General features: G+C 39.3%; 1 protein-coding gene across 2 annotated transcripts in view; it reads right to left on the reverse strand.

Moving 5' to 3' along the window:
- ENOX1 (ecto-NOX disulfide-thiol exchanger 1) overlaps nt 1-19,024 on the reverse strand; it is a 309,422-nt gene that overhangs the window by 206,755 nt on the left and 83,643 nt on the right. The gene's annotated exons all lie outside the window — the stretch shown is intronic.

The following is a 19,024-nucleotide window of genomic DNA, read 5'->3' on the forward strand; positions in this document are numbered from 1 at the left end:
GCTGAGATAGAATACATGGCTAGGAAGCATTAACTGATGGAGGCCACAAGAGTTCCAGCCAGTGAAGTGAGGAATATTTCTTTAAAGATGCCCTCATGGTTGCAAAGCCTTAGTGAACTTGAAAACTACAGTATTTCCCCTTGCCCTTCAGGATAAAGTGTCTCTTCACCCACAGGCATAAACCTGCAGAAGTAAAGCTTCAAGGTCAAAGATGTGCCTTCTATGAGAACAAGTAAATGTCCCTAATGAGGAGGAAAATATAGTTTATTATAGTTCAAGGATGTGTATCTTGATGCCCAAGACCTTTTTCTCCAAGATAAAACCTGGTTAGATAAGATTAGGCACAGTGCTTGAACATAGTAGATGTTCAAAATATGTTTTTTAGATTTGCATTGGCAGCTCCCTTTTAGGTACTTTATGGCTTGGGTACTTTTACCAAAAAAATCAGTCGTAAAATTATGTTACAGTTAAGGCCAGGGAAATGTAGCATCAGACAAGTTTCCCTACCCATTCCCAGGCCTAATGGGGTATTTTGTTTTGCTTTGTTTCCCCGCCAGCCCAGGCCCTGAAGTATATCAAGGAGCTATGTTCTCAAGTTTTCAGTTGTCATTTCCAGGCCTCATGTCTCAGAAGGTTTGAAATAGGCCCTGGAATCTACAGTTGACACAGCGACTTGCGGAAATTACTCTGAGTAATACTGTCACAGAGCTACAATTTATGGGTGTGCTCTGGTACATGTGGATGCCTCCACTTGGCTTGTAGAGCAGAAGCGTTATCACTGCTCCTAGAACAGGAGAAAAGTCAGAACAAGGGAATCACTGTTCAGAGGGGCCACGTCTTCTTTCTTTCTTTCCCTTAAAATCGAGAGTCGGCCAAGATCGCTCCCACCCCACTACTCCTCCCTACACTGCCCTCCAATGAGGGTAAAGGAAACTAACATTTTGGATCCCTACACTGTGTCCCACACTTTCATTACCCATTGTGGAAACTGCAACAGTTCTCTGATGTTGAGCGTATTACGTCCCCTCTACAGACAGACGAACTCAAAGAAGGGAAATACGTCGCTCAAAGTTATACAGCTAATGGAAAGAGCCTGGATTCAAACCCAAGACCTCGGGCTCTAAAGCCACCATCTGCCTCTTGCAGAGAGAGAGTTCATCAATTGCTAATGAAAAGGATTTTTCTTTGCAAAGACCACAGAAAGGGTCCCCATTTATTGCTGTTATCAGCTAACTCCCCTTTCTCCCTCATACCTTCCAACCCTTCCAACCTCCTGCTTGCTCTTATCAGCTTCTCCCATCCAGTGACCCCTCCACGTTCTCCCTGACACCAGTCCTCCCCCTTTTCACTGCTCTGCCCCCAGTCTTGTAGGACTGTGTGGTCTGGCTCCATAATGACTCTCCTGCAAAGCTCATCATATCCACTTTGTGCCCTTGTCCTTTTATTTCAGCCACCTGCTGAAACCCAACCTGGATAAAAGCCACCCTCCTTCTCTCTGTGGCCCCCCCCCCCCCCCCCCCCCCCCGCCAGCCCCCCCCCCCCCCCCCCGCCACTGGGAACATACAACACTGCTGGGGGAAATCACGTCAGGCTCGCAATGAGTGTTCATCAACCTTCCTAAATTTCCACAGTCAGCTTCTTCTCACTCCTCCAGCGACTGCCTTCAAGGGCTCTCCCTTCTCAAACGTTTCATTCCTCATCAGCCCACCTAACCTCACCAGATAACTTTGCCTCCCACTCTTTTGGGAAAGCATCAACAGAATCCTTCAGCCAAGAACTCCCTCCACCCGTGTTACCAAATCAACCAGCCCACCTGCTCTGGATTTGGTACCTCCCCAAGAGTGAATACGTTGACTCAAGTCCATCTGATCTGTGTTAATCACTGACAAGTTCAAAGTTTCTTTTTTCCTTTGGGAGAGCTTTCTTTACTTATTTGTAGACTGAAATGTACATATCTGCCCTATATTTATGATCACTTTTGATTACTGACATTAACTGGAGGGCATGACCACCATGGTCTTATTCATAGCAGTCAACTTTGTATTACTAAGTTTTTCCTGGTTAAACTTTAGTACAGATCTTAGATCACTGGACCCCAAGTCCTAAACTTGTAACTTTTAATGGAAATCTCCAGATTTCAAGCACAATAAATGATATGCATAAAAATTAAATAATTGAAATCTTTTAAATTTCAATGCAATACAAAAAAATCTCTACAATCATCACTCCCTCCCATCCCCCAAGATATATTTCCACCTGAGGTATTTATTTTTAAAAGTAAAAGTGTAAAGATAGGGCTGGCCTGAGGCAAAAATGTAGGAGGTTTTGTTTTAATCATTTCCCCCCAATTCCTGATAGAGTGGGAACAGTTTAGGCAGCCAGACCTGGATTTCCATTCCAGCACTGCCTCATTCTACCTGGCTAACCTTAAGTAAGTTAATTAACCCAAGTTCAGTTCCCTTATCTGTAAAATGGGGTTAATAATATTTAGCTAGCAGAGGATTAAATGAAGCAAGGTATTTAGAGTATTTGGTACATACTAGGTGCTCAATAACTGGTGGAGTTATTACTATTATTTTCAGTATTCCTAGTAAAGCCATTCATAGCATAGCCTCAGATTGCTACTGATTATGTCCCTAGGGACACACATACACACACACACACACACACACACACACACACACACACACACACACACACACACTTTTTTTCAAAAGACTTTGAAAACTTCTGCTTGCAGCCATGACGAAGCAACAGGGACAGAATTAAACCTCCTGCTTCAAGCAGCTAAAAAGTAAGACAAAATACATGAAGTGACAGTTTTCAGGGATTGGACAACGGGAAGTACAGGACAGTGATTATTGAGAGAAGAGAGACAGATGAAGTGAAACCTATGATTGTCCCAGTCTGCTGTCTAGAAAGTTTTGAGGATTTAACTCAGGGAAGAGAAACCCAAACAGAGCCTGAGGTGTACCTGAGTTCAGTGTCTGAGGAGGCCAAGCCAGCAGGAAATTATAAGGTCGAGCGCTGGAAAGGAAGGAGCTAATCAGAGAGAGAGCTCTGGAGATCTTCAGATGATTCCCCTCAAGTCTTTGGCTGAGTATTGATCAGGCATGTGAAGGAAAGACCAAGGCAAAAATCACGGAAAAGGAGCAGGTGGTACCATTTCTGAAGCTCACAAAGCTCTGGGAGCCGATCAAATTTCCAATAACCAGAGAGGGGAAATCTTGCAATTTACTGGGATAGAGTTCCAAGTAGGGTCTTGCCTCAGCAGTAGGATAAAATTATCTCCAGGCCAAAGGCTGCTCTAGACCCAATTATCCAAACTTAAAAGCAAGTCTTTGCATGAATTAAACTATTTTTAAGGAACTTAACTGTATCTCAGAGCAAATCTCAAAAATATTTCAAGGAATACAAAAAAATCCCAGCACCTAACAATGTAAAATTCACAATGTCTGGCACCCAACAACGAATTACTAGGCATTCAAAGAAAGAAAGAGAAAAATATGACCCATCACAAGGAGAAAAATCCATAGAAAGAACTTAGAAACATCACACATAACAGAATTAGTAGATAAGTACACTAAAACAGCTGTTATAAATATACTGCACATGTACAAGAAGATAAATGAAAGAATAAACTTAAATATTTATTCTTTCAAAAATATTTAAAGGAATACAAAAAATATTTAACAGAATACAAAAAAAATCCAGCACCTAACAAGGTAAAATTCACAATGTCTGGCATCCAACAAAGAATTACTGGGCATGAAAAGAAAGAAATAGAAAAATATGATCCATCACAAGGAGAAAAACCCATAGAAAGAACTTAGAAACATCACACATAACAGACTTAGTAGATAAGTACACTAAAACAGCTGTTATAAATATACTTCACATATATAAGAAGATAAATGAAAGAATAAGCATGATAAGGAGAGATGGGAAGATAAAAAGAAGAAAAAGACATCAAATCTCACAGACATCAAATAAGGAGGCTGATGGTTATGGCCACCCTTCATATCTAACCATGATTAATGACATAAAAGCTATACTTTAGAATAGTCCAAGGACCAGGTATAAAAGTGACTTTTCCAAAATTAATACATTTTAGATAATTAATTATATAAAGAAATCAAATCACACATTCAATCAACTATATAGTTATTGAGCACCCAGCTCTGTGTTTGATGATAGAGGAAATACAAAGACGAATGCGATATGGTTCTTGCTTGTATAAGTGTACAGTCCGTCACAGTCTGTGAGATACATGATAGCCTAATTATATAAAGGCATAATGTGATATATCTACAACTCAGAAACACAATATGGGACACAGAAAGTGATAAGGCTGCAAAATAAAAGGAAATAAAAGAAACAAGATACAGAAGTCACTATGCAATTATTCTATATTTACAAATAAAAGGCGTTGACATTAACTCAAAACAAAACTCCAATATACAGTAATACGCATGTGTGCACACAGGACAGAAAACGCACAAATTGATTTGAATATCGGAATAAAACTGTTTGGTTTTTCTTTCTGTTCCCAGCTGCATTAGAATGTCTACTGTAGGGCCAGGATACAATTTTCCATTATGAAATGCAAATATCTCCCTTCAGCTCATGTTGCTGTCAAAGATATCAAAACTTCTCTATCCCAGTGGAAGAAAAGGAAACCAAGAAAGCTAGGGAATGCGTGTGTTTGCGATGTATATGCACGTGTACATGTTATATATTTCTATGCAATATGTGTATACTTAATATATATCTATACATATATAAATATACACGCAGTTCTTTGAATATATTTTCTCTAGTTTTAGGCTAGTAGGTAAGAAAGTGACTTGCGTAGTTCAACACGCTAGTTGACTGGTACATATACCACAGTACAGCAGACCAAATAAAGACTAAGCTAATCAAGAGACGGAAACCAGCTTAAAATTTTCAAAAAAATTGTTATGGCATACACAGGAAGAAAGAAATTACACATCGATAATTCAAAAGAAGTCAACCTACAAAGGAGTAAATTTACAAAGCAAGTAATGTTTATGTGCTTCATTCCATGGAAGAGAAAAAAATGACTATATTTCAAATAACTATATTATGTTATGCAGGCATTTGGAAAGGACTTTCATTTCCTAACAGCTCTAGCCAAAAGGATATGGGCTGTTGTCACTTGTGGAGAGTTACTGGAGGACAAGCCTTGATTTGCCTGAAGTGACATCAATTACCTTATACAATACACAGTACAGGCAGAAGCAAATATTACAGTTTTTGGAAACAATTAACTACAAATTCTCTCACCTCTAGGAACACTGTACACACACACATCATAAACAAAGCACTAGAACGAAAGCTCCAGGAGCGCATATACATCCCCAGCACCTACGGCAATGCCTGACACATAATAGGTACTCAATACTCCATGCTACCATTAATCTCTTCTGGGATTTCCAGAAGCCTCTAGGTGTGAGGTCAGGTGCCTCTCACCACTCTTCAATCCAGTCCCTATAAAACAACTTGGCTGACTTTTTTTCTCTTTTAAACATGAGTCGGAGGTTGCTTCCCTGTTTAAAATCCTTCAGTAGCCTGCACTTCAGATAAAATCTGTACTCCTTGCTTTGGCAGGCAGGATCTGGCCCCAGCCAACCTCTCCAGACATATGTTAAGTACCAACCTGCCAACCTGCCCCATGCCAACTGTCGCTTCTTGCCCATGCATACACCTACTTTCATTTCCTTGAAAGAGCCAAGTTCTTATCACCTCAGGCCTTTCCACAGGGAATTTCCTGCTTTTAGAATTTTCTCATCTTCCCGGATTCGCCCTTTCTTCCTGTTCTTCGCTCCTGCTACCAGGATAATTTTCATTTATCCTTGGGGTCTTAGGCCGACTATCACTTCTTCAGGGGAATCTTTTCTGAACACACTCCAATCCCTCTGAGCTAAGTCAGGCTCCCATCCCTCTTTTGTAACAGCCCACAACTGTAATTATATAATCACCTGCACAGCTATTTGGATAACATCTGCTTCTTTAGAAATGTGTATCTCCACAGGAGCATCACCTGTCTGTCATGTAAACTGCTGTTTCTCTGGTGTCTTGTAACACACACTGTACATTATGAACTTTCAGTAATATTGTGGTGAATGAATGAATACACCAATGTGCTGTCCTGCTGTCCTGGGGAGAAAAGGGTAAATAACCGTGGAAAGTATAACAGAACTGTCAAGGAGACATGAAATCAGGTACTTAAATTGTGAAATATGAGTCAAGGGCCTATTTATTTTCTGACACTTGATAATGAGAAATCTTTCAACAAGATGGAAAATGAAAACAAAAGAGGACCAAGCATCATCTTTTAGAGAGTCCAACTACTAAGCACCAGGCTATCTGCATCCCTTAATCATGCCTGTGGCAGAGTGTCACCATCAATAACTGAAGGGACTAAAGAAAGGAAGCTTGCTGGCCTGAGTATACTTTTCATCTTAAAAACGAGTATGGGGGATGGTTTATCATCAGATAGCCTATCTGAGTGTCTCTGTGCGCTGATGAGATGGCTTCGGGTATAGATCCCTAGGTTACATTTTAAAGTCTCTGACTACTCTTATTTCAAACCTCGAAGTCCAGCAACAGACAGCAATCTAGTGGGTCAAAAGAGGGCACAGATGAATGAGCTATTTGGAGATGCGATTAGAGGTTAGGCTGAGACCTGCATGAGCAGCTGAGGGCCTGTTTCTAATTTCACGGCAAAAGTGTAACTAGGAGGGACAGGAGTCAATGGCCATCCATGTGCTGTGACTGCCAAAGATACATCTCCATACCCGCTTCTTTCACGAGCTCTAGACCCTTACGTGTGACTGATCACCACGTGTTTTCTTCATATTCAACACATCCAAAGAGAAACTCGCCACCTTCCCTCACCCTTTTCCCTTCCAGCCTTCCCCATCTCAGTCAATGACTCCACCATTTACACACTTTCCAAAGCTAGAAGCCCAGGAGTCACTGTTGATTCATTCTTTACCCACCTTACGTTCCACATGGACTCAGTCATCAATTCCTGTTTGTTTTTTCTTTTTTTCCTATAATTAAATGTCTCATGGGTCCCTTCATTTCTGTCTCCACCACCATGATTATTATTGCCATTATTTTCTCTTACCTGGGAAACTGCGACAGCCTCCCATCTGATCTCTTTGCTGCCAATCTTCCCTCATTCCCATCAGTTGTCTGTAGGACTTAATAAAAGTGCTCCGTAAAACTACAGCTCTAGATTCCACATATAAGAGATATCATATGATATTTGTCTTTCCCTGACTTACTTCACTCAGTATGACAATCTCTAGAGGAAGGATAAATTGGGAGATTGGCATTGACATATACACACTACCATATATAAAACAGACAACTAATAAAGACCTACTGTATAGCACAGGGAACTCTACTCAATACTCTGTAATAGCCTATATGGGAAACGAATCTAAAAAAGAGTGGATACATGTATATATATAACTGATTCACTTTTGCTGTATACCTGAAACTAACACAACATTGTAAATCAACTATACTCCAGTAAAAATCATAAAAAACAAAACAAAACAAAAACAAAACAAACAAAAACTACAGCTCTAATCATATGACTCTCCTGCTTACCGCTTTTCAGTGATATCCTATAGCACCCTTTATCTGCTAGTGGCAGAACCACTTACGTTGATTTGTATTTGCTTATTCCCTCTTCTCTGTTTCCCCCACTAGGGTCTAATATAGGAGAGTGAGGTCTATGTCTTTTATTCCCAGTATTCAGTATGTTTGGCTCAATAAATCCCAGTTAAAAGAGTGATGCTTCAGGAGATGAAAGGATTTAACAAATGCCTCTTCATATCTGGGTATACTGAAGAGGATAAAGTTGTTCCTGGGAGGATTAAACAACCCAACGAGGAAACTAGAGAAAAAATATTCTGAGGAAGCAGAGCGGAATTAAAATGAGTGGGGACATCCGTGAGTCGGAGAGAGGAAGAGGACAGAGAGGGGACTGTCCCCATGAGTTGTAAATCTCAGCTCTTCCCAGAGTGGCAGAGAACAGAGGCGCTGAGAGCAAACTCAGAGCTTCAGGAGAAACCGCAAGGTAGGAACCAAGGAACAACTCGGACACCTGTGAGAGGGAAGAGGTCTTTTAAGCCCTCTCCAGGTTAAGCTCCAGGTTAAGACGTGATAAGGCACGTGGCACTTCCACAGCTAACAGGGAGGTGTGATGCCTTTTCCGAACATGTATTTGAAATACAACAAATGGCACACTGAGAAACCTGGGGTAAGAGATACATGTCCACTTAAAGTCAGTAACAGCTAAGGAGAGATTGCTGACATTAGGAAAGAAAACTTCAAAAAGTATAGAGCAAAGCACGGTATAATCTCACAGTCAGAGAACATCCAGGAAATATTACCCGTTCCCAGGCAGGACTGGGCAAGCAACTTAATACCTGGGGACTCAGCTGCTGCTTTCCAAGCTTTCCAGTTGATGATGATAACTCTGGAGAAGAAGCCAGGGTATATAGGAAGGGAGCAGCTGGTCACACAGATGGTGTCAAAGCTCGGGATTTGATATTCTTGGTTTCAGCTGATGACACCAGAGGTGGGGATCGGGGGCTCCTGAAAGGAGACAACGTGTATTGTAGGAAACTGGGAAGAAGCTTTCAGGCAACACCAGGCCACGTGAGGATTATTTTGAAACTTGAGATTAGGCAGTGACACTGTTCAGTGAAAACACAAACAAACAAAATTGTAAACTAGATCACAAGGAAGATATCATACGAGGCAAAGAAAGATGGATGGTCCTAGAGAGGGATCTCCACAGTTGATGGGAAAAGTCTGGTTTAGATGGCTATATTCTAGTGTCTTATGAGATGCGAACAGATATTTTTAAAAGGCTAAATTATGTCTAGGGAATCCTACCTAGGAGATACCACTCTTTTAAACTGCGCATTGCACATTAGCAGAGTAAAGGCTCTGAGGAAGCCACAAAGAAAGCAACCTACTTGTGTTAAACCCACAATTTGCCTTGCTTGTTAGGCCACGTAAATACTTACGTGACATCCACCCTACCTAACAACTGTGGGACACTGATATTCCAACAGGCCAGTTTAGGAAACCTGGATCTATACCAATGCAGAAAGAATTGATAATTTAAAAAAAAAAAAAAAAAAAAAAAAAAAAAAATTTAAAATTCCACAAATCTAAAAGTATGAGGAATAAAACAAACATACAATACCATAAGGAGGGAAATATTAGCTCATAGACAAAGGAGGACTTTGAGTATGGGATTTAGTATACCAGTGTGCCAGCAGAATGGTATATTTTGGATAAAAGAAACAAATTCAATGTCATGATCTCAAGTAGCACTTCATATGAAGAAGGTAAATGGGGAATTTCATGAAACTGGGAATGGGATTGTGGTGGGGAACATGTGGGTGATGATAAAAGGGGAGGAAAATGAAGGAGGTGTAACTGTGGGAGCTCACAATGACCCATCAAAATGGTATGATACGGCAGCAATAACTGCATCAGATTTCCTGGGAAATCCTTTTGATTAAAATCAGAGGACATGAAAAATGTGTGCCTTGTTTTGCCGAAAATTTTAATCTCTCAATAAATAGTAAAAAAGGTAGTAAGGAAAGGGATTTAGTGTCAATTTAATTTTAACAAACATGGGAAGAGGCGTTGGTCATTTAGAAATACCGGAAACTCTGGGAGAAAGCCAAGCGCGCATAAAATCCAGCCTCTCCATGATTCTGTCAGAGACATTTTAGAGGAGATTTCTTGGAAAGAAGGATACACTAAATTATCTTTATGTCCCTTCTGAGGCATTAAAGGTTGCCTCAAAGAGGCACCAGCGTGAAAACTGGGCAGGAGCAACATTCTGTGGCCCTATGACTATGGGAAAAAGAAACAAAGAGCACCACACATTGGGTACAGTAAAAAGATACTACATATAAATATACTATAAAGCTATAAGAATTGAAACAATGTGGTGCCAGAATAAAAAGAGATCAGTAGTACAAAATAGGTATTTCAGCAACAGATTGAAATATACATAAGAACTGAATTTCTGATAAAAGAAGGAAGTACATTCATGGAGGCATGGCAAATTAGGACTATATATCAACTGTAGAGAGTGGGCAAAACCTTTCTGTATTTAGAAATGAAATAACCATAAAGGACTCATAAAGGAAATGTTAAACTTTTTTTTTTTTAAAGGAACAATACTAAAGAGGCAAAATACAGACTGGATAAATAGTTTTAGAAAATATGAACGTCAAGATTAAAATGCTTAGGGCTTCCCTGGTGGCGCAGTGGTTGAGAATCTGCCTGCCAATGCAGGGGACACGGGTTCGAGCCCTGGTCTGGGAAGATCCCACATGCCGCGGAGCAACTGGGCCCACGAGCCGCAACTACTGAGCCTGCGCGTCTGGAGCCTGTGCTCTGCAACAAGAGAGGCCGCAATAGTGAGAGGCCCGCGCACCGCGACAAAGAGTGGCCCCCGCTTGCCGCAACTAGGGAAAGCCCTCGCACAGAAACGAAGACCCAACACAGTCAAAAATAAATATAAATTAAAAAAAACTTTTTTTAAAGATTAAAATGCTTAAAAGTCATGACCAAATACAAGCTAATAAAAAAATCACCCAGAACCCTATGTGATAAATGGATATAGTATGAAAGTAATAAATATATTTACAAAAGAGGAAATATGAATAGAAAATAAATGCAGGAAAATGATACAATTTAAAAGGAGTAGTTATAAAATAATTTAAAGTAAAATAACAGGATGCCATCTTTGCATATCAAGTCAGTAAATATTAAATATACGTTTATATTTTGGAAATAAATTACCCAGTATTTAACAAGAAAGTTTAAGATGTTCATTTGTTTTGACCAACAAATTCTACATGTAGTAGTCCATCCAAGCAAAATAATTCTAATTGCTGCAAAGCTGTACGCATAAAAAAGGTTCACTGCAATATTATTTGTTGAAAAACATCAAAAGGAAGGAATAACAGTTAATGTTTAATGAATGCTTACTATGTGTAGGTACTATGCAGTTATTGTATGTGAAGTTATCACATTATAATCTCACAACTGTCCCAGGAAACAGATACAATCATCATTTTACAGAAAAGGTAAAATGTTTTTACATACTTGAAGAGATGATGTTCTCCAAAGAAACTTGGTTAGTAAGAGGAAAAAAATGGAAATAGCTTAAATGTAAATACAGGAAAACTGTGGAAGATTTATTTAATGGATTATTCTAAAATTTTAATATAAAACTATAGAAAGGAAAAATAATTTAGGATAAGGTGCTAATAAAAATACACAATAGAAGATTTTATATTTAATAGGATTCAAATATTTGCATAGAAAAAAGACTGGAGGAAAACATATAAACACTAACCAAATAAAACGGGACTTGGCCCTGAGAGAGGGTCAATAAAGAGAGTCTGCTGGCAGCCCTGAGAACAAAGCAGAGTGTACTTCAGTTGGTGGATGAGGGGAATGATGAAGGATGCTCAGGAAGGGCGCAAAAGGCTCAGACACAGTTGAACCAGTTTGGCTAACACAGGAGATGGAGAATGTAATTCACGGTAGATGCGGTAAATCTTCTGTAACAAGTAGGGCTGTAATTCTTTTCATGGCAAGTTACTGGGAAAATCATAAACTGGTCATGGTTAAAACGTCAGAAGACTCAAAAATCATAAGAAAAAATCATGAATTATTGAGGCTGTGGCTTACTCTGGAAGTCACACAACACTTTCTGAGAGGAGTGGGAGGTGGAGACAAGAGTAAAGTAATTTCTGCGATAGGAATATTTCAATTAGGCAGTTGAGAAAATTCGGGCAGAAACACACTAATCTCTGCTCTCAACTTATTAGAAGGAAGCAACTGTCTAGATTAGCTTTAGCGAAAAGGAGTCCGGATAAACGCATGTTCAAACCACAGAGAATGTCATTTTACGTACATACACACACATCCCATAGCAGACCAATCTTCAACTGTATGAATTTTATAACATTTTGGAGAATTTTATAAATATCCTAAGTATAATGCTTTTAACTCAATATTTGACTTTCCTTTTTCTGTTTCTCGCTTTCCTGTCTCCTGTGCTCTCTTCTCATGTTCTTTGTTATATTAAATGAGAAACCACATATATATTTATATATGTATGTATGTGTATGTGTGTGTACATATATGTTTGTATACATGTGCACACAGGCATACACATTATATATAATTTACTACAGCTGGTTTAGACTTTTACATGTATGGCCCATATTGACAAAAAGAACAAAAACAAACAACAACCACCAAAAACCAAATGTTTGGTCAACTCAACTCAAAGTACACAGGTTCGTGGGTAGGAAACTTAGTAACTCTCCAAAGGCAATTGGTTTCTACTTAATGCATACGTCTACCCTCAGCTAACTTGATGCGTAAAAGTGAACTGTTCTGACATATAACAATGACCACACTATAATAACTGTCGCTTCTCCATTGAAAATTCTGGGAGGGCAGGGACCACGCCTATTTTGTTTACTGCTGGAGCCACTGCACGAGGACAGTGTCTCAAAAAATGTGTGGAGTGTGTGACTCCCTCTTGCGAGAGCACAGGAATCACAACTAAGTGTTGAACAATCATCAACAGGAAGAGACTGGAACTCACCAAAAAAGATACCCCATATCTAAAGACAAAGGAGAAGCCGCAGTGGGATAGTAGGAGGGGTGCAATCACAACAAAATCAAATCCCATATCCACTGGGTGGGTGACTCACAGACTGGAGAACAATTATACCACAGAAGTCCCCCCACTGGAGTGAAGATTCTGAGCCCCACGTCAGGCTTCACAACCTGGGGGGTCTGGCAATGGGAAGGGGAATTCCCAGAGAGTCAGACTTTGAAGGCTAGCAGGATTCGATTGCAGGACTTGGACAGGACTGGGGGAAATAGAGACTCCACTCTTGGAGGGCACACACAAAGTAGTGTGTGCATCAGGACCCAGGGGAAGGAGCAGTGACCCCACAGGAGACTGAACCAGACCTACCTGCTAGTGTTGGAGGGTCTCCTGCAGAGGCGGGTGGTGGCTGTGTCTCACCGTGAGGACAAGGACACTGGTGGCAGAAGTTCTGGGAAGTACTCCTTGGCATGAGCCCTCCCAGAGACTGCCATTAGCCCCACCAAAGAGCCTGTAGCTTCCAGGGCTGGGTCACCTCAGGCCAAACAACCAACAGGGAGGGAACTCAGCCCCACCCACCAGCAGACAACCAGATTAAAGTTTACTGAGCTCTGCCCACCAGAGCAACAGCCAACTCTACCCACCACCAGTCCCTCCCATCAGGAAACTTGCACAAGCCTCTTAGATAGCCTCATCTACCAAGGGCAGACAGCAGAAGCAAGAGGAACTACAATCCTGCAGCCTGTGGAAGGAAAACCACATTCACAGAAAGATAGACAAAGTGAAAAGGCAGAGGGCTACGTACCTGATGAAGGAACAAGATCAAACCCCAGAAAAACAATTAAGTGAAGTGGAGATAGGCAACCTTCCAGAAAAAGAATTCAGAATAATGATAGTGAAGATGATCCAGGACCTCAGAAAAAGAATGGAGGCAAAGATCGAGAAGATGCAAGAAATGTTTAACAAAGATCTAGAAGAATTAAAGAACAAACAAACAGAGATGAACAATGGGAATGAAAAATGAAAAACTGAAATGAAAAATACACTAGAAGCAATCAATAGCAGAATAACTGAGGCAGAAGAATGGATAAGTGACCTGGAACACAAATGGTGGAATTCACTGCCACGGAACAGAATAAAGAAAAAAGAATGAAAAGAAATGAAGACAGACTAAGAGACCTCTGGGACAATATTAAACACACCAACATTGCACTGTAGGGGTCCCAGAATGAGAAGAGAGAGAGAAAGGACCCGAGAAAATATTTGAAGAGATTATAGTCGAAAACTACCCTAACACGGCAAAGGAAACAGCCATCCAAGTCCAGGAAGCGCAGAGAGCCCCAGGCAGGATAAACCCAAGGAGAAAGATGCCAAGACACATAGTAATCAAATTGACAAAAATTAAAGACAAAGAAAAAGTATTAAAAGCAACAGGGAAAAATGACAAATAACATACAAGGGAACTCCCATAAGGTTAACAGCTGATTTCTCAGCAGAAACCCTACAAGCCAGAAGGAAGTGGCAAGATATATCTAAAGTGATGAAAGGGAAGAACCTACAACCAAGATTACTCTACCCGGCAAAGATCTCATTCAGATTCGATGGAGAAATCAAAAGCTTTACAGACAAGCGAAAGCTAAGAGAATTTAGCACCACCAAACCAGCTCTACAACAAATGCTAAAGGAACTTCTCTAAGTGGGAAACACAAGAGAAGAAAAGGACCTACAAAAACAAACCCAAAACAATTAAGAAAATGGTAATAGGAACAAACATACCGATAATCACCTTAAATGTGAATGGATTAAATGCTCCAACCAAAAGACATAGACTGGCTGAATGGATACAAAAACAAGACCCATCTATATGCTGTCTACAAGATACCCACTTCAGACCTAGGGACACGTACGGAATGAAAGTGAGGGGATAGAAAAAGATATCCATCCAAATGGAAATCAAAAGAAAGCTGGAGTAGCAATACTCATATAAGATAAAATAGACTTTAACATAAAGAAAGTTACAAGAGACAAGGAAGCACACTACATAATGATCCAGGGATCAATGCAAGAAGATATAACAATTATAAATATATATGCACCCAATATAGGAGCATCTCAACACATAAGGCAAACGCTAACCGCTATCAAAGAGGAAATCAACAGTAACACAATAATAGTGGGGGACTTTTAACACCTCACACCAATGGACAGATCAGCCAGACAGAAAATTAATAAAGAAACACAAGTTTTAAATGACACAATAGACCAGATAGATTTAACTGATACTTACAGGACAATCCAATCCAAAACAGCAGATTACACTCTGTTCTCAAGTGCACACGGAATATTCTCCAGGATAGATCACATCTTGGGTCACAAATCAAGCCTTGGTAAATTTAAGAAAACTGAAATCATATCAAGCATCTTTTCTGACCACAATGCTATGAGATCAGAAATTGATTACAGAGAAAAAAAACGTAAAAAACACAAACACATGGAGGCTAAATAATACGTTACTAAGTAACCAAGAGATCACTGAAGAAATAAAAGAGAAATCCAGAAACACCTAGAGACAAATAACAATGAAAACACGATGATCCTAACCCTATGGGATGTAACAAAAGCAGTTCTAAGAGGGAAGTTTACAGCAATACAATCCTACCTCAAGAAATTAGAAAAATCTCAAATAAACAACCTAACCTTACACCTGAAGGAACTAGAGAAAGAAGAACAAAGCAAAACCCAAAGTTATATGGTTAACTAACGTTAAGTTAGAAGGAAAGAAATCATTAAAGATCAGAGCAGAAATAAATGAAATAGAAACAAAGAAAACAATAGCAAATATCAATAAAACTAAAAGCTGGTTCTTTGAGAAGATAAGCAAAATTGATAAACCTTTAGCCAGACTCCTCAAGAAAAAGAGGGAGAGGACTCAAATCAATAAAATTAGAAATGAAACAGGAGAAGTTACAACGGACACCACAAAAATACAAAGCATCATTAGAGGCTACTACAAGCAACTCTGCGTTAATAAAATGGACAATGTGGAAGAAATGGACAAATTCTTAGAAAGGTATAAATTTCCAAGACTGAACCAGGAAGAAATAGAAAATACGAACAGACCAATCACAAGTAATGAAATTGAAACTGTGATTAAAATTCTTCCAACAAACAAAAGTCTAGGACCAGATGGCTTCACAAGTAAATTCTATCAAACGTTTAGAGAAGAGCTAACACCCATCCTTCTCACACTCTTCCAAAAACCTTCACAGGAAGAAACATTCCCAAACTCATTCTTCAAGGCCACCATCCCCCTGACACCAAAACCAGACAGAGATACTACAAAAAAAGAAAATTACAGACGAATATCATTGGTGAATACAGATGCAAAAATCCTCAACAAAATACTAGCAAACAGAATCCAACAACACATCAAAAGCATCATACACCATGATCCAGTGGGATTTATCCCAGGCATGCAAGGATTCTTCAATATGCACAAATCAATCAATGTGATACACCATATTAAAAAATTAAAGAATAAAAACCATATGATCATCTCAATAGATGCAGAAAAAGCTTTTGACGAAATTCAACACCCGTTTATGATAAAAACCCTCCAGAAAGTAGGCATAGAGGGAACTTACCTCCACATAATAAAGGCCATATATGACAAACCCACAGCAAACATCATTCTCAATGGTGAAAAACTGAAAGCATTTCCTCTAAGATCAGGAACAAGACAAGGATGTCCACTCTCACCACTATTATTCAACATAGTTTTGGAAGTCCTGGCCATGGCAATCAGAGAAGGAAAAGAAATAAAAGGAATACAAATTGGAAAAGAAGAAGTAAAACTGTCACTGTTTGCAAATGACATGATACTATACATAGAGAATCCTAAAGATGCCACCAGAAAACTAGAGCTAATCAAAGAATTTGGTAAAGCTGCAGGATACAAAAATTAACGCACAGAAATCTCTTGCATTCATATACACTAATAACAAAAGATCAGAAAGAGAAATTAAGGAAACAATCCCACTCACCACTGTGACAAAAAAGAATAAAATACCTAGGAATAAACCTACCTAAGGAGGTAAAAGACCTGCTGTACTCAGAAAACTATAAGACACAGATGAAAGAAATCAAAGATGACACCAACAGATGGAGAGATATACCATGTTCTTGGACTGGAAGAATCAATATTGTGAAAATGACCATACTATCCAAAGTAATCTAAAGATTCAATGCAATCCCTATCAAATTACCAATGGCATTTTTTACGGAACCAGAACAAAAAAAATCTTAAAATTTGTATGGAGACACAAAAGACACTGAATAGCCAAAGCAATCTTAAGGAATCAGACTCCCTGACTTCAGACTACACTACAAAGCTACGGTAAACAATATGGTACTGGCACAAAAACAGGAACATAGATCAGTGGAACAAGATAGAAAGCCCAGAGATAAATCCACACACCTATGGTCAACTAATCTATAACAAAGGAGGCAAGGATATACAGTGGAGAAAAGACAGTCTCTTTAATAAGTGGTGCTGGGAAAACTGGACAGCTATATGTAAAAGAATGAAATTAGGACACTCCCTAACACCATACACAAAAATAAACTCCAAATGGATTAAAGACCTAAATGTAAGACCTGGCACTATAAAACTCTTAGAGAAAAACATAGGAAGAACACTCTTTGACATAAATCACAGCAAGATCTTTTTTTGACCCACCTTCTAGAGTTATGGAAATGAAAACAAAAATAAGCAAATGGGACCTACTGAAACTTAAAAACTTTTGCACAGCAAAGGAAACTATAAACAAGATGAAAAGACAACCCTTAGAATGGGAGAAAATATTTGCAAATGAATCAGTGGACAAAGGATTAATCTCCAAAATATATAAACTGCTCATGCAGCCCAATACTAAAAAAACAAACAATCTAATCCAATAATGGGCAGAAGACCTAAATAGACATTTCTCCACAGAGGACATACAGATGGCCAAAAGGCACATGAAAAACTGCTCAAAATCACTAATTATTAGAGAAATGCAAATGAAAACTACAACGAGCTATCACCTCACAACGGTCAGAATAGCCATCATCAGAAAATCTACAAACAACAAATGCTGGAGAGGGTGTGGAGAAAAGGGAGCCCTCTTGCACTGTTGGTGGGAATGTAAATTGATACAGCCACTATGGAGAACAGTATGGAGGTTCCTTAAAAAACTAAAAATAGAATTACCATATGATCTAGCAATCCCACTACTGGGCATATACCCAGAGAAAACCCTAATTCAAAAAGATACATGCACCCCAATGTTCATTGCAGCACTATTTACAAGAGCCAGGTCATGGAAGCAACCTAAATGCCCATCGACAGACAAATGGATAAAGAAGTTGTGATACATATATACAATGGAATATTACTCAGCCATATAAAGGAATGAAATTGGGTCATTTGTAGAGACATGGATGCACCTAGAGACTGACATACAGAGTGAAGTAAGTCAGAAAGAGAAAAACAAATATCGTATATTAACGCATATATGTGGAATCTAGAAAAATGTTATAGATGAACCGGTTTGCAAGGCAGAAGTAGAGACACAGATGTAGAGAACAAATGTATGGACACCAAGCGGGGAAAGCGGCGGGGGGGGGGTGTGTGGCATGAATTGGGAGATTGGGATTGACATGTATACACTAATATGTATAAAGTAAGTAACTAACAAGAACCTGCTGTAAAAAATGAATAAATAAAATAAAATAAAATAAACAAATAAGTAAGTAGGGGGAAAAATGTGTGTTGAATGAATTAAGTGAATACTGAAGCCCTATGTATCTTTCCAGACAGCTCAAGTCCCACCTCCCTGATAACATCTTCCCTCAGAGCCCCAGGCATTGATCCTTCTGGAAATTACCGAACCACCTCTTAGCACCTGATTCTACACATTATTTTTATTGCTGTTTTTTGTCGCTGTATTTTTCAGTTTGGGGAGATATGCTCCCTCAACCCTCGAGGACACTTATATACATATTTTTTTTTTTTTTTCTATTTCCCAAAGCACTTGTTACAGGGCACATGGAAAATCTGCAATAAACATGTGTTAAATTAAATGATCAACTCTTCCAAATGACCTTCTACTTTGTGACATCTCCAAACATTTTCTATATTGAATACACGACTGTCATTACTATTCCAGAGTGTGACGGAAAGAAAACAGGGAATGCAGTGTCAGTTGAGTTGGGTTTCTAAGTTCTGCCACTTCAGTGCTGGACAAGTCACCCAAACTCTGGTCCCCTCTT

Source organism: Lipotes vexillifer, unplaced genomic scaffold, assembly GCF_000442215.2.
Source record: "Lipotes vexillifer unplaced genomic scaffold, Lipotes_vexillifer_v1.1 scaffold479, whole genome shotgun sequence".
Classification (NCBI taxonomy): Eukaryota; Metazoa; Chordata; class Mammalia; order Artiodactyla; family Lipotidae; genus Lipotes; species Lipotes vexillifer.